The sequence below is a fragment of the Leuciscus leuciscus genome (genome assembly GCF_965113295.1).
Source record: "Leuciscus leuciscus genome assembly, chromosome: 9".
Classification (NCBI taxonomy): domain Eukaryota; kingdom Metazoa; phylum Chordata; class Actinopteri; order Cypriniformes; family Leuciscidae; genus Leuciscus; species Leuciscus leuciscus.
Window position 1 is genome coordinate 31,623,706 of NC_138733.1, and position 17,102 is coordinate 31,640,807.

The following is a 17,102-nucleotide window of genomic DNA, read 5'->3' on the forward strand; positions in this document are numbered from 1 at the left end:
CCTGTTAACGTCATTCTCTGTGTCCTCATCCTTGCAGTATGTTTGCACATACGATTAATTTGTTTTGGTGACAGAAGCTTCCCAACAGGGGCGTAGCACAAGATCCCGGGCTCTATGCATACACTGTAAAAAAAAATTACATCCCCAAGTCAAAAAATTTCTAGTGACTGATCACATCTAAATTTTTCAATTAGTCTGACGTATTATTTCTCATTGAGCCAATGTTAACAGACTATTGCAACAAGAATTGCACTTGGGCCAATTAAAAAATTTAGATGTGACCAGTCACCAGAAAATTTTGACTTGGAGAGGTTAGAAATTTTTTACAGTGTAGGCAGTCCTGATGGGCCCCCATGTTCCTCATAATATTAACTATTAAAGGAGAACTCCGGTGAATTTTTAAGTTAATCTTGATCGTTTTACCTTTGTGAGTACTGTCTATAGAAAAAAAAACGAAACGGATCGGTGCTTGCAACGCGGAGCTGTTACAGTTAATGCCCAGAGCTCCCATTCAGCTAAAACGGCAGTTATGGGGGCATTAACCTAAAGAGTGTCTTTGTGCCTCTTAACAGACACAAAATGCAATTAAAATGTCTGTCCAACATGAACAGGGCCCTTACATGACAACAAGATGCGTTTAGCAACTTAGCCATTGTTTAAACTCACCTAAATAGTGTTTTAGACGGCTAGCTGTAGTCTCGCGCTGAAGTCCCGTGGGAACTCAGTTGTAGCCGGAAAAAGTGCGCGTGATTTTTTTAAATAATTTTTTTTTAAACCACTTCAGCGGAAATCCCGCCCTGCAGCTGATTCTAAGGTTTTCATTGGTCATGTCAATCGTCACTGTAACCTAAACCAATTAAATCAGCTGCAGGGCGGGATTTCCGCTGAAGTGGTTTGGGGGGAAAAAATCGCGCACATAGTGCAGGTGGGAGGAGCGTCGTGTTCCGGCTACAACTGAGTTCCCACGGGACTTCAGCGCGAGACTACAGCTAGCCGTCTAAAACACTATTTAGGTGAGTTTAAACAATGGCTAAGTTGCTAAACGCATCTTGTTGTCATGTAAGGGCCCTGTTCATGTTGGACAGACAGACATTTTAATTGCATTTTGTGTCTGTTAAGAGGCACAAAGACACTATTTAGGTTAATGCCCCCATAACTGCCGTTTTAGCTGAATGGGAGCTCTGGGCATTAACTGTAACAGCTCCGCGTTGCAAGCACCGATCCGGTTCGTTTTTTTTTCTATAGACAGTATTCACAAAGGTAAAACGATCAAGATTAACTTAAAAATTCACCGGAGTTCTCCTTTAACTGTAATGCTTAGAGTAGCCTGATAATTTGTAATGTGTGCATATGTCTACACACATTTCAAACCTCCTTTCCCAACATTCTCTAGCCTATACTTGTCACGTTTACCGTCTGTCTGTATCTGCACTACATTACCCAGGATCCTCTTTGGCACACCTGCATTCAATCTCTCAATATTACTAATCACCTGCACCTGTACTTCATCAGTAACCTCATCAAGCTCTATAAAACACTCACCATTGCCCCAGTTCATTGTCAAGCCTCCAACAGGAACAGACCATATTCCATTGTCTCCTTAACCGCTGATGCATCAAGACTCCAAGATGTAATGTATACTTACCTGAAACACTAACCTCGATGTCATTGTTGTGCTGTCTTCAGAAATCCTGTCCGATTCTATGCTGCCTGTGATCCTGTGTTCCCTCGAGTTTCCAGTGTTTCATCCGAGCTTGCTTGCTGCCGACCGCATCTGAAAGAGAAGAGACAAATATTAATGAACTGTGATTGCTTGTCATCAACTTATCCGAAGTGAAAGTGCTTACCTGCTTTTCGCCCCACATTGAGTTGTCTTCACGAAATCTGCACTTGAATTCTATGAATACTCACCTTGCACTCTTATCATCTGTAAATAAAGCTGTGTTTGGATTCACTTACCTCTGTCTCCTGGCCTGTATCCTGACAATACTGTGGTTACTAAGTTTAAGCTAAATTATATTACAATAATTTTTGTTGTATATATATCACCCAACATAGGCTATAAAATTGCTGATTTCAGATATTATAGCCTATTAATTTAAAATTAAACAGGTTTCAATTTAGGATATTATAATGGTGTGTTGTATGCAAACAGCATTGTTAGTGTATAGTTTATTTATTTAGCCTTAACCTCAGATTACATGTATAACCAAATTATCATCTGAAAGTGTATGCTCTGCTCTTTCAATGGGTTGTCTCAGTTCATTTTTAGCACTAACGATCGCGGAGATATTCAAGCAGTTTAGCAATATATATTCCGTGTTCTAGTTTGTTCCTTGTCACCTTTCTTTGAAAAGAAGTCAGTAACCAATTATTTCCCCTCATTTTGTTTTCTTCCCTTCTCCTGCCTTTCCTTTCTTTTTTGGTGGCCTGATTTGGCTTTCTTTGAGAAAGACATTTCTACAGCAGAATTTTGTGCTCCACCAGATGCTCAACTAAAACTAATATAAACAAAATGTGTGCAGATGGACTAAACCATTTGGCACTTTAGCAAGGGGTGGCATTCATTCTGAAATTTAATTAGGAAATGAAAATATCCAGGTAAAATTTAATATATTCCAGACTTTTCAAGGGCCCCCTCTCCCCTTGGGGCCCTGGTAATCAGTACTGGTTTTACCCCCAGTCCGACGCCCCTTCCACAGTACAAATGGAATGACAGTGATAGGACACAGATAATAAAAATAGAATAAGTAAATAGGAAATAACAATATATATATATATATGACAATATATCATATGTACAGGTATGTATGTACAAATGCAAGGAAATGTAAATAACAAATATGGTGTGTTAAAGGTACAATATGCAAGAATTTTTGCCGCTAGAGGGCGCTACATTCCAAACAACAACAACGGCGTAGCTTGATGACGATGTGAAGGAGCGTGGAATGATGGGAACTGTCGTTTTAAACTCCACCGTGGATGTAAATCAGTCAGACGGGAATCGAAAAATCATGTTCATGGATGATGAGGCTAAGTTCTATTTTTATAAATGTTGCGTTTAATGACATGCTTTTTGTGGCGAGGGGGGCGTGGTTCAGCGCGGTCTGTGATGGGAGAGAAAAGAGACGAGCAAGTAGGTCAAGTGCAAATGCACCTGTGTCTTATTGCTGTGATCCGCGTGGAGAGACCGCTTATAAGCCGCGCTGGAACGAGAGAGAGAGACTGGAGAGAAAATTGGACGCAGAGGAAGAAAACCGGTGGATCCGAGCTCTCATTTTTGAACTGTTTTGTGCCGTCGCGGTTGCCACGGTGAATGCGCGTTGTGCGCGGCTTTTGTTTGTTTTGCTTTATTTTAATAAAGTACGAGTCCCAGTCACGACGACGCGTCTTCTTCCTTCCTGACTCTTAAACCTCATCACACTTTTATTTCATTAAAATGAATTAACCGCAAGAAAAGTAAGGTTTAATACTTCATAGATGTTACTGTATTTGTTGAATTCATTGTTGTGATAACGCTGCGCAGTTTTACATGTTCTAAACAATTGTTGTAAAAGTACATTCGAACATACCCACATCATTTGCCAAAATACTGATTAATCTTTATGTATAACACATGCTATGTTTATTTACATGGCCATAAACACCAGACGTGATAAACAATGTCAATAAACTAAACACAAATCTAAAGCAATAATACTTTCCTTACATAAACATAACTATTACCGAATGCTACATTTGGAAAATATAAAATTAAGCATGCTTTGTCGACAGAACCAGCTGCAATCGGTAAAGAATAATTGTGTCCCATAACGACTGCAAGAAACAAGCTAAAGTTTGTAGCTTGATAGACGCTACAACTACAACTTCCGCATTTGTCCAGGACTCCACGCAGTACGAGCGGAAACCGAGGGTAACACGGATATGACGCAATTGACTGGCGACTCCCAGCTCCCCCCTGCTCTAACGCCCCGTTTCCTTGGTTAAAATCGCAATTTTCTCACGATTTAAAAATAGTTGGAAACATTTGGGATATTGTAAGTAATCAACTTAACAAAATATATAACACTGGCCTTGAGATTTTGGGATATTTTAATGCAAAATTCTTACATATTGTACCTTTAAATAAATAAATTGTATAAATAGTGTTGTGTATTGCACATGTTTATTGCCAAGTGAGGGCATTAACTGTTCATGAGATGGATTGCCTGAGGGAAGAAACTGTTCCTATGCTTGGCCGTTCTGGTGCTCAGTGCTCTGTAGCGCCAACCAGACGGCAAAAGTTCAAAGACGAAGTGGCCTGGGTGTGAGGGGTCCAGAAGGATTTTATGGAGCCAGATCAGTATCAATAATAATTTACGCAAAAAACATGATTCACACATGAGTAGACAATTTCACATGCATGAAACAAAATTCAAGTGCATAAAAAAACAATTTACATGCGTGAAAAATACATTTCACAAATGCAAAACACAATTCGTAGATATACAACTGTGCACAAGAACCTTTGAAAGTTTAAAATTGACGAGTTTATCCTTGAATGTGAATGTGAAAATGGTCATTCACGTGTGTGTGTATTTTTGAGACTTTCCTGGCCGTGCTCTCCTCCTACACGGATCAGTCGTAATCTTTAGCCAATCAGATTTAAGCTTATCAATCGACCAATCATCATCACGTTAGGGATGTGCATGTTACATTATCAGCTTTTCTGAGGACTGAGGATCGAAAGAGCTGGTCATTGAGACGGCGTGAGTAGAGGAGGAAGAAACAAGACGTCAGGGAAGTGGCCCAGTCCGGCAGAGGCAGATAACATCGCCTCCTTCCCTTCGCTGAGGGTATTAACAACTACCCTCTTCTTCCTCCTTCCCCCTCCTCACACAACATCAGGCCCTAAAGGGGCTGGACCGATGATCCATTTGCTGGCGGTCTGGCTCGGGTCTTTTGTTTGTGACCAATCAAAAGGAAATGATTCTGGCTAGAATATAGTGCAAAACAGCTCCATGTAGCCTCACAGTTTTTTAACATAGTAGTTGGCACTCTTAGCCTCCTCCAGTTAAATAGGAAGTAGAACGTAGTTAGACCGTTCCCTTCTTAAAAACAAAAACAAACAAAAAACAGATATTTTTAAACAATTTGTGAAGCTGCTACAGGGACTCTGTCACTGCTTTGTCCCAGTATATCTAGATAGCAGAAGTAGGGTTTTTCTGATTCAGAAAAAACTCTCCGTAATTGTTATGGTTTTAGTTAGGCCAATACAATTGGCATGATTATACAGTACTTCAGTCATCAGTCACGCTGAGGCGTTCCCCAAAGTATCTCAGGACGCAGTGTCTCATTCCCTGTTCTCAGGGAACAAGGGTTACAGTCGTAACCCGAGACGTTTCCGTGTTATCACTGTTATACGGTAGGGGGCACTATTACACATCGTTCTGAATCCGATCCAGATGTAGTCTTTGAAGTTTATTTTTATTTTTATGAAACTTACCCACATTCAAGTGTAGATAAAAAAGAATGCATGGAGCTAGAATAAAATAGTTTTTTTTTTTTTTTTAAAGGAGAGGGTGAGTTCTTTCTTTTGATATATAGTATGTTCAGATATTCATCCAACATAATATTCTGGCAGCCATGACATTTTTGTGAAAATGATCAAAAACGTTGGCGGTGGCCCGACCTTTCTTTTGCATGACCACATTTAATATTAATTTATAATCTGTTTTTGTTCACAATATAAATGAATGATGGATTCCTGCTTTGTAGTTTATCATGAACACACAGTGCTTATGTCTGATTAAGGTTCTGCAGACAAAGAACCAGTGTGAAAGAAGTGCTGCGGTAACAATCTATTTTGGTCCGCTAAATTTACCTGTAATGTTACTAAAGTTTCTGAAAACATTCAGTAAACGTGATGGAAGGACTGAAAAATAACATTCTAGGTTTGTCCCCTAAAGGTCCTGCAAACGTTATTGGAATGTAGAGGCCTAGAGAGAATGTCCTATAGTAATGGACCCCTTAACATTCCCAGAACGTCCTGAATGTTTCCTGAAGGTCTGCCCAATAACATTCCTCAACCCTTAAAAGAACTCCACATCGTGACCGTCTCGGAACATTCTGGGAACATTACCAGGCGACGTCCTTGACACCAGCGGGGACGTTCTGAGAACATTCTGGGAACATCAAATTTACATTCAGAAATAAAGCACAGTAACACAAACACAATTAAGGAACAATTTAATAATTGAATCACACTAAAAGATGTACACAAACACATGTGACTGAAGTCGTGCACATTTCATTGGTTAAACATGCTGTAACGAGTTATTTGAGAACTATCATTGAATATTCATAAATGAACTGCTGACATCAGCGGTCTGGTGTGCATCTCTCAGACATGCTGTACAATCCTGTGAAACCAGCCCACAATATTATGCTCTCTAAGGTGATCAACCAATAGAAGTTGAAGCTTAGTATTGATGCAAACATGCAAACAATCTGAATGAGATCTAAAAAGAGTAGATTTATGACAAAAACTGAAACATCTCGTTTAGCTTTGATGAGAGAACTAACAGCATAAATTGCCAGACAGATCATGGGAATTTCAATTGCTAGCAATGATTGAAATATAGAGGAAGTCTCCAGAGGTTAAATAGTCATCTGTGTTGTTCATGCTTTGATTTGGATCATCAGACTTTGGCTCAGTTGTGGTGCTGTAAAGATCGCTGTCAGATGTAGTATGGAATGGAGATCCGGGAGCTCCCATCACCAGTGAAACCTGGAAATGCAGAATCAGTGGAACATAGGGGGAGACCGGAGACAGTTGCAACACTTTTTGCATTTCTCTCAATTACTCTGAGACTATTTGGACTAGACCAACCAAATTTGTATATATTAAACTTGCATCTGTCTGCTAATTACCCATACCATTTAAAGATGATTATATATGACATATCGTTCACAGTATTTATTTGAATGGAAGAAGTCAGATGTTGCAACTGACCCCGACCCAGGGGACAGTTGCAACACAACCCAGGGACGGTTGCAACATGTTAAAAATACCTTAAATTTCATTAATTAACTTAAGCTTTTTGTCTCAATGAGCAAAGAATTCTGAAAATATTAACGGTTTTAGGCCTACTATAATATTATAGTATTATTTATTTCAATAATATTATTGTAGCCTATTATTTATTTATTTATTTAGTCATATTTATCAAATAATAGTTATTGAGTTTTGTTTGTTTATGTGTAGAACATAGGCCTACATAGATTCATTGTGCAGGAGTTACAGATGCTATTCAATCTCTCCATATTTCAGTGTCAGACAGGAAGAATTTAACAATTTGCAATGCAACAAACTTTTATTAAACATGCAATTTATAACATGTTGCAACCGTCCCCGACCCTATCAGCCATGACAGAACATCATATGCCTGCTAGACAAACTGACTTTGACACATGCTAACCATGTCACTTAGAAGTCAACAAAACAATAATTCAAACTAAGTAAGTTTTGATTAATTCATACAAAATTTCAGGACAGTATGACAAAAATATATCTCATGAAAAAAATTTACTTTCATACCTCCAAAACAAATTTTGTTCAATAAATGCAGCAGCAGATGTTGAATATGTCTACTGTCTTCTTGGTGGGTGGAGGGTCTAACTGTGCATGTGCAGTATGAGTGTCATCACTCTAGCTTGTTTCTGATTGGAGAAAAATTACATGTTGCAACCATCCCCTGTTGCAACTGTCCCCGGTCTCCCCCTACTAATGAAAACGTGTGTTGCTCCTCACACTCTTGCAGTCTCGGCTTCAACAAAATAGATGCCAGATGGAGGATTCAGGACTTTTGATATAAAAGACAAATCAGTTGAGTCACGCTATTATCAAATCAATAACTGCAGATGTTATTCTAAAATAATTCCTCATATTTTATTCAAAATGCACCATGTTTGTGTCTTATTGTAGTTGAATAAGTCCATATTATTCTCTAAAGTTCTATGTAACTTTTTTTTTTTTGTGTGTATACTGTAAGTGAAAACAATTACAGATTTAACTAACAATGAACTGAGACGTAGTTCTGAGTGGGTTTAAAAAAACAAAAACAAAAACAAAAACATGTACAGAAACACAATCCTACCTTCAGTCGCCTGGGTCTTGGTCATACTGCTGCAGGATCAAGCTCTGCTTTTATAATACGACTGACCTGTAAACACGTCACGTGAAATGAAGGAAAGTTTCCCGCATATGAAACAGTTAGGCTCAGTAATACTAGCAAATGTACTACTTCCCAATAAACAGCTTTTATTTAGTTAAAAGCAAATGTGGTCTGATCCATTTGATCCATTTAAAACCATTAATCTGATGCCACAGTTGTCACTCCTTTAATTATTAACACACTGAAGGACATGAAATGAAGAACAGAACAAATATCTCTATCTGCCCTTTTAGAAGAATCCTTTGTGCTTCCTTTAGTGCAATAATGATAATAATAATTTTCTGTATCAGTATTCCAGGAATCATGTTTGTTTTTTGTTTTGTTTTGTTTTTCAATCAGTTAAAGTGAGTTTATCAGTATATTAATGTTAGACTTTAGGAGACAAACCATAGAAAATAGACCAATTTTCCCTGTGGTTTATGTAAACCTTTTGGTTATCTTGCTGCTTTCAAACACAGAACACTCCAAGGACAATATTGCTATAACTATAAGGTTTTAATAATCTGTCTAAATCCTTGCCATTACTGTAACTAACTGTCAGGCCTAACGACAAAAAAGAACAATATGGATGGAATAATTTCAGGAATTGAATAATGTTTATTGAATAATGTTTATTTCAATATTGTAATATTGAATAATGTTCAACTGATGAACGATAAAAACAGCCAATCAGAATACACCTGACTTTAAAGTGCTTGAGCATATAAAACACTAGATTACAAAACTATTGCTCAGGCAAAAACCGTGCTGTCATCGGCCACTTTACACGATCTGACAGATTTATGATAATTATATGATTGATCAATTTGCATTAAAATAAAAGCATACACGGGCATTTTTTCTTTTCTTTTTTTATTTATTCTGCAACATAAAAAAAGAAAAAAGGGTGCAAATGCAAATTCTGTATTATTTATAGGCTATTATACTGTATAATAAGTCTACGTAAAGGCCCGGGGTGGCCAGCGGAAGTTCATTTTGAACGAATCTTTAATATGACTCGGGACAGCCGAGTTGTCTCAGAGAGTGATTCGTTCATTTTGTGTTGACTGCCCATGCGCAACATCGTTCTGTAGGTTCTGTAATGGAAACAGAAATTATTAGTCTTCGGGTTCGGGTCCGAGTCTTTCGTTCTTCCTGTCAGTCCCATAGAGGCTAAGCTCTCAGTAACGGAAAAATAAATGATTAGTTCAACTCTCGAGTCTTCGGGTCTGATTCTTTGGAATCTTTCGTGAGGGTGCTGAACACATAAATTATTTCATAATTCTCAAACTTTCTTATAAACAAGCGAGTAGTCCGTTTTTTTTTAACAGTTACATGCTGTGTTTTTGGTCTCAAATTATAGCTATTTATTTCTTTCAATTTATAATTTTTTGAATTTCTGTCATGATGGTTTTTTTCCAAATGAATGTGGTACTAAAGAGTTTTGGTAATGTTTTAAACTTTATCTATGATGGGGAAAATCACTTTGATAAAGATACCAATAAATAGCCTAATAGCAACATACAGTTACGTGACATAAAACCGAACGACTCGAACCCGAGAAATGAACTTATCAATTCTGTATCCGGTACTGACTGCATAGATTCAGCCTATGGGGATATGTCATGGGATAAACGAAAGACTCAGATCGGGAGGTGAAGTAAACTGCATAGTCTGAAGATCCAGATTTAATCGTTTCTGTTTCTCATAATTTGGCCTCTTCCTTGCATTGACATTTTTTTCTTATTCTAAATGTGATCAACATTTGATGTGTTTGGGGAATTTGGCTCATATAACATTTTAAATACATTCTGCTAAAGTTTAACTCTCGGCATGAAATAGACACTCAGCGCCTCATCACGCTGTGGCCGTTTTTAAACACACGGCACTTCCATTGAAAACATTTGATAAAATGTGCTGGCCTTTGGAAAAAAAATGCTTTGGTCAACACATTTATCAATATAGTTTTCATTATTAGTGTGAATGGGCCATAATAGAGAATGCAAACCTACGTCACGCTGCGTTGCATGCTGGGGCTGCGCCACCATTATGGAAGGATACACTATACGTTGCCATGGTTACTTCAACAGTGAGGCCGAGAGAAATAGCAGCTTGATATTTGTTTGCATTTTGGCGATACGGCACAGTGTCTTGGGAATAAATGGAGGAGGAGGAAGCGAAAGGAAAGGGGCTCTATCGGGAGACACTAAATAACAATGCCAGGCAGCGTTATTTAGAGAAACCGGGAACCGGCGAACATTTAAAGACTTTAAAATGAACAAACACAAAACAAAAAGTAAAGCGCCAGCCCCTCATGGACAACTGCAGCACACACATGAACAAAACATAACATAAACATGTCCAGGCCTGGTCCTTTTTTGTCCTTCACTGTCTTTTTCTGTCAAAATCAAAAGATTTTACTAAAGTTTCATCATTTAATGACATGCATGCATGTGGGCAAACACACAATGAGCACACACACAAACACTACTGCAAAAAAAAATCCAGCATAAACCAGCCTTAACTGGTTTGCTGGGGCCTCATTTATAACCATTACATACACACAAAGCAGGCCCTGAAAGAGGCGTACGCCGCTTCCGACGCATAAGTTGTGATTTATAAAAACAAACTTGACGTGGAAATTTGCACACCTGCTCGCAAACTCTGATGCGTACGAACATTTTGGAGACGGAGCAGTTTGGCGACACAGATGGTGAGGGACTGATGGCAGATAAAGGGAAACCACTTTAATATTCATTATGAGTCCTAATCATAAATACAGTGCATGTTCACAATTACAGTTTAAATAAATAAAAGAATGATTTAAATTATGTTTTACATCTGAAATACACATTTAAATTAAATATGCCATTCTCATTAATGGAGTTAAGGACTTTAATTACATTAAATCATTACCGAGAAGTTACACATTTGTTTATATTCTAATAAATAGAAATATTTGTAGTGGATGCAATGCTTTTGAACACTTTTCCAGTGGCATGCTGTTTTGATGTTTTAAAGGGGTGGTATAATGCCCTTTTCACAAGGTTTAAAATAAATCTCTGATGTCCCCAGAGTGTGTATGTGAATTTTTACCTCAAAATACCCCACAGATATTTTTATATAGCATGTTAAAATTGTCAATTTTGAGGGTGAGCAAAAACGCACCGTTTTGTGTCTGTTCCTTTAAATGCAAATGAGCTGCTGCTCCCGGCACATAGGGCGGAGCTTCAACAGCTTGCACTCACACAGACATGCACTGAAAATTTCAAAAACTTTTAACCTTTTATGTTCAAACTGGATTCAGACAATGATGTAGAGACTCAAGAAGTGACAACATGAATTTGATGAATTTATGTAGCTTATGTGTAGTTATCTTCTAGTCATTCATTAGCATATTCTGTCTTGATCATCTATAAATCGTGTTCCTGGGGGCGGGGTTTATGTACATTTTAGGGTTGGTGATGTCACTAACTCGTGAGGAATGTCGTGTAGTCCCAACCAGCCGTTTGTTGTAGTCCTTAAAAAGCTATTTCTTTAAAAGCAAATACCTCCCTTTGCTTTGAACTTTGAGCGTTGTAACTTTGCAGATGTTGTTTATGCTCAAACGGCAATATTACACACTAACTAAAGTTAAAAAAGTGAAATCATAATCAACCACCCTTTTAATTACAGCGAGGATTGCTTAGCACATGATAATAGCAGAACTCATGGTCTGAGAAAATATTTTTCCGCAAATAATGAGCAATAATGCACAATAAGGCCTATCTGTTTCCATTAAAAATATAAAGCATTAAAAACACTATTTGTCCCGTGGAAAAGATTAAGAAAAACTTTCTCTGAAATGTATTTTACACTATTTTGATTTATTTATTCAAAAACAAGGCAAGGAAAGGCTACTAAATGATTTTTAGCAATGTAATGTGATGGCACATCCGTATCTCATATTTTCCTAATGTCTTGTACCGTTAAACATGGTATCATGTGGATGAATATGCAAATGCAAATGATATGCAGATGAGAATGTGCATAATAAAACTAAGCGTTGTAAGCTACATATATGGTTATTTTGGAGAGGAGATGGGGTGGAGACGCATGTGCGCACTATCTTCAGCTGACTGGGATTTATGAAGGGAATTTTGCACAGGTTCTGGCATACGCACAATTTTATAAGTCTGAATATTTTTGGCCGTACCCATACACCATTTTTGGCTTTTGGCGCACACACACTTAAGGTAAGTAAGTAGTAAGGTTCCTACGCACAGTTTTATAAATGAGACCCTTGGTCTCCCAGCCTGGTCTTGTTGGTATGTTGGCTGGTTTTAGAGGGGGGTTTGACACTAATCAGCTTTTCAACCTCTTTCGCTTTAGCTTTCTACCCACAAATGAAAAGAACACAGTGTGTATGCGTGTGTGTGTGTGTGTGTGTGTGTGTGTGTGTGTGTGTGTGTGTGTGTGTGTGTGTGTGTGTGTGTGTGTGTGTGTGGTCCTATTCTTGAAGCTGGAGGTCAGTATTGTCACACTCTTTGTGTTGTATCTACATAGGCACACACACTTGCTCCAGGTTCACTCTCTGGGAATATATAAACAGTGTAAAACATACTTCAATAATGACAGATGAACTTGGAGATAAAATTCTGCTGGCCGACAAGACATGTCTAAATTTGGTCAGACTACTCATCATATGGATATACAAATGGACACTCACACACACGCAGGCCTGTGTTGGGTTTCAAGATGCCCAATAGCGGTATGCTGTGTTACAGTCTCTGAATTGTTGCTCATATATAGCACACTTAAAAACACACACTAAACTTAAAAATCACATTTAATTAGAGTTTAGTAATTTAACTTCATCCTCAGGAAAATTGTAATGCTCAAATGTTTGTTTTGTTGGTAAAACGTTACAATAAGTTCTCATTTGTTAACATTAGTTAAAGCATTAACTAATATTAACTAACAATGAGCATTTTGTTTTTACAGCAGTTATTAACCTTTGTTCATGTTAGTTAATAAAAATGTTCATGTCAGTTCACAGTGAATTACATTTGATCTTAAATATCTATTAATAAATCCTGAGATTAACATTTTAATCCTTAGATTAACAACTACTATTAATAATTGCTGTAGAAGGATTGCTAATTGTAAATTCATATTAGCTAATGTAATGTTAAAATAAAACCTTATTGTAGTGTTACCATTTTGTTTCATGTATCAAGAATAAAAATACACAGTGCAAAGGACTGAGACAGTTGTTGAAACGTAGTGAAGGAAGGAGTGTAGGGGAAAACAAATCCTGGTTACTATATTTACAAGTTTACTATTTGAATGGGAAAATCAAGAGAAATGTTTGACAGTTTTTGTGACTTTTTGAAAGAAAAAAACATGCTGTTGCTGTGAGTGTATTTGTGCTTTATTTTAAAAGCAAAAAAAAAACGCCCACAACATATTGTAGGGATGTGTTTCTTTCTAAAAGATAGTCTTTTGGAAAATACTCAAATGTACTGCATATCTTTCCATTAAATTTGAATGGATTATTATGGTAACCAGGATTAATTACACCCACTGTATATTATGAGTGTATAATATGTTGGTGAATCTCATGTGAGCCCTCGTCATCAGAGAAGAGAAGAGATGAGCTGAGGGAGGGGGAAGTTATTTTGATTAAAGATTATGAGGACACATGAATAATACTAAAAAAGAAAATTGTGCAAAGATAAATCCTTTATAATAAATACTGTAGTATTACATAAAAAATAAGAATAGCTTGTTTTGCACATGACGTCACTGCTGTGGTGCGAAATGCAGATGAGGGCAGGAAGCGATTATCAACATAGGAAGTACTATCACAAACTCAAAATGCTTATGCTTTGTGTCGTTTATGGTTGCTCAAATCAAATCAAACCGAGAAACCACAATGAGCTTTAATCGTTTATCAAAGATTGTCGCCTTTAGCGCTGTTTTGCGTCGGTTTAAACTGGAATTAATACGTATACCTGCTTACCATTTGTTTTGATTTCGACTTTCTTCTTGGTATCGTTTGCAGGGAAGAGAAGCTATTTTATCGCACTGCATGATCATTTGGTGTTTTCACTGAAGTTTTGTAGAATTCTGTTCACAATGTTGATCAGGTTACTGTGAAAACAGTGTCACGCTTCCCAGACAGCAACATAGTGTCGGCCCAGATCCAGCCCACATCTGGGCCGTGTGGAATCCACTTGTACCAGATGTGGGCCGGATCTGGGCAGACAATATGTTGTCTGGGAAATATCCAAATAAAAATGTGTTCAACAAGCTGACAGAAGTCGATCTATTTCTTTATTGGAAAGGTGAAATGTAAGTGAAGTTTTTATTGTTATTATAAATACTAACTTTCCCATATGGCCACGGAAGAGAATCGGAGAGGGTCACATTCAGTGGACAGACACAGACACACTGTATCTTTTGTATTTATTTCAACAAATGACAACCAAGCAAGTTCTGCTTAGTTCTGCTAATTCACAAGCCAAGTAAGAGTCATACTCGCAAATGTAATGTTAATTATTAAACCAAACAAAATACAAAACTTTCAAAAACACTCAGCAATGTGATTATTTTATTGAGTGATACGCAGTGGGTTTAATCAACATGATTACTAGATTTGCTATCTGGCGTCTTCCCGTCCTCAACCTGCTTCCCTTAGTGTTTTTACATGTAAGAAAAGGCGAAAAAGGTTTTCTCCCTGAACAAAGATTTGAGTTTCTATGGCAATTCTCGATTCAGCATCAATGATTTACAATGCCACCATTTTTCACAATCACGACAGATAATCAAAATACTGCCCTAAACTCACTAGCAAAATGTAATGCGATATAAACAAACCAGACCAGAACTCACTCCACATGGCTTGGAGGCAACTTCACATTCTTTATATCTACCGCCTAGATGGCAAGCATTTCAATTCAGAAGAAAAATCACTCCTATTCAAAACATAAGGATCACGTCCAACATATGTTGTGATTTTCTGTTTATACCTTTCTAACTTTCCTCCATCTCGTCCATTCTCCTTTCCACTCCCTGCCCTCCATCTGAATTTCAGACGTCATCAGAATCACGTGACTGCAAACAAGCTATTGTCAATTTTGATGTCATGGTGACTTTAAGCAAAACATCATAAGAGAAGCAAAGGAGACATTGTAGAGATCATTTGATTGTTCTTTCTCTTTTTAGTTTCTCTCTCTCTCTCTCTCTCTCTCTCTCTCTCTCTGTACACACACACAAAGAAACACACTCAGTCACTGACTTTCTATCACAACCAGACACCCACGCTGCAGTGATCCTGTTTGTCAATGTGAGCACTATATCTCTCAGTCTTTCTCATGTGCACTGCTCAAATTGAGGGATAAATCTCTGAGATAAATTAAATATACCACTCTCTTTCCCGCAGAGACACATGGCCATTAAACAGACCTGATTTACCTTGAAAACTTTATGTGTGTGTGTGGCCCGGGGACACTACTAGATCTTATGCTGTTTATCTTGTTTTTGCCTTGATTTTTATTGCTTCCTGTGTTGTTTACGGCAACAAGCTGTATAGTTTAAAGTCATCCATTCCACGGCCCTCATCTGACTTTTAGTAAAGCACTGACCTTTTGTTAAAGTCGCCGTTGATCCTTTGGTGTCTCACTGGAGAGATTTCTGATGTTTGTATTGTTGCTGATCTCTGCCTGACCAATAGGACAGCACAGAAATGACTTGAACCATGATACTCGTGCTTCAGTATGTATACTGTTCACAGTATGTACATCAATGGATGACCTACAACATTACCAAAATGTGCAATTCACAATAGAGAACACTGAGTGCATCGCACAATGCAATGCACTTAACTTGACCAAAGCTGAATTTTCAGCATCATTACAGTCTTCAGCGTCACATGATCCATCAGAAAAAAATCGAATATGCTGATTTGATGCTCAAGAAACATTTCTTATTATTATTAATGTTGAAAACAGTTATGCTGATACTTTTTTCAGGATTCTTTGATGAATAGAAAGTTAATTAGAACAGGAATTTTGTGCATCCTTGGTGAATAACGTTTATTTATTAAAAAAATATTTTTTTATTTTTTTTTTGCATTAGTACATGAAACTATTTTTAATGTAAAAAATATATATATTTATGTAAACATTTATGTAATTTCACATTTTTTATAACATGACTCTGGCATGTCTGTGACAGGTTTTCTCAGATTGACACAGGCAGTACAGTAGTATTCCAGACTGAAAATATGCATATTGTGCTCTGTTTATAGACAATATATACTGTAGCAATACTAAGAGTAGTAAGTATACGCAATTCCAAACACAGCCATCCTGTAACCTCAATGGCCTCCTGTAGAGGAAGCTGCCAAAACTGACCGCTGACCTCCCGTCCACCTGCAGCACATCAAAATCCAAACTCTCTGATGAGCCAGTCTTGAAGCTGATTGCTGTTGTTAAAATCACCGGTGACCCGTATGAATGAGAGTGCACAGGTCTGTCTCATCGTTCATTTCCGGATGACCTGTAGGAAAACAGCATGAAGTTGTTTGTGTCACCACTAATGAGGCCTGATTGGTGAAGGGGGCTTGTGCCTTTTCACCACGTCGACTTCAATGAGACAGCACATTCATCAGTGATTACTTCTCTTCTCCGTCTCTCTCTCTCTTATTTCATTATGGCCTCGCTCAGACCAGAGAGAATCGATGTTTCCTCATTAAAACCGCTCTTATTGAAATGAGCAGCAAACGGACGTTTTAATGTGCCATAATATGGCACAGCTGGTGGTGAGCATTTCCATAGCGGGAAATCAGCACCATGAAGTGGGAGGGTGGAAAAGGCCAAACTCATCCTCAAAGCCCTTTTTTATTTTTATTTTTTTTTACAT

General features: G+C 37.7%; 1 long non-coding RNA gene across 1 annotated transcript; it reads left to right on the forward strand.

Annotated features, from left to right (window-relative positions):
• The first annotated feature begins 2,863 nt into the window (after positions 1 to 2,863).
• Positions 2,864 to 3,379, forward strand: LOC309505376. Its single transcript, XR_014208411.1, has 2 exons — positions 2,864 to 3,161; positions 3,202 to 3,379. It is a non-coding gene; the product is annotated as an uncharacterized lncRNA (long non-coding RNA).
• Positions 3,380 to 17,102: the final 13,723 nt, after the last annotated feature.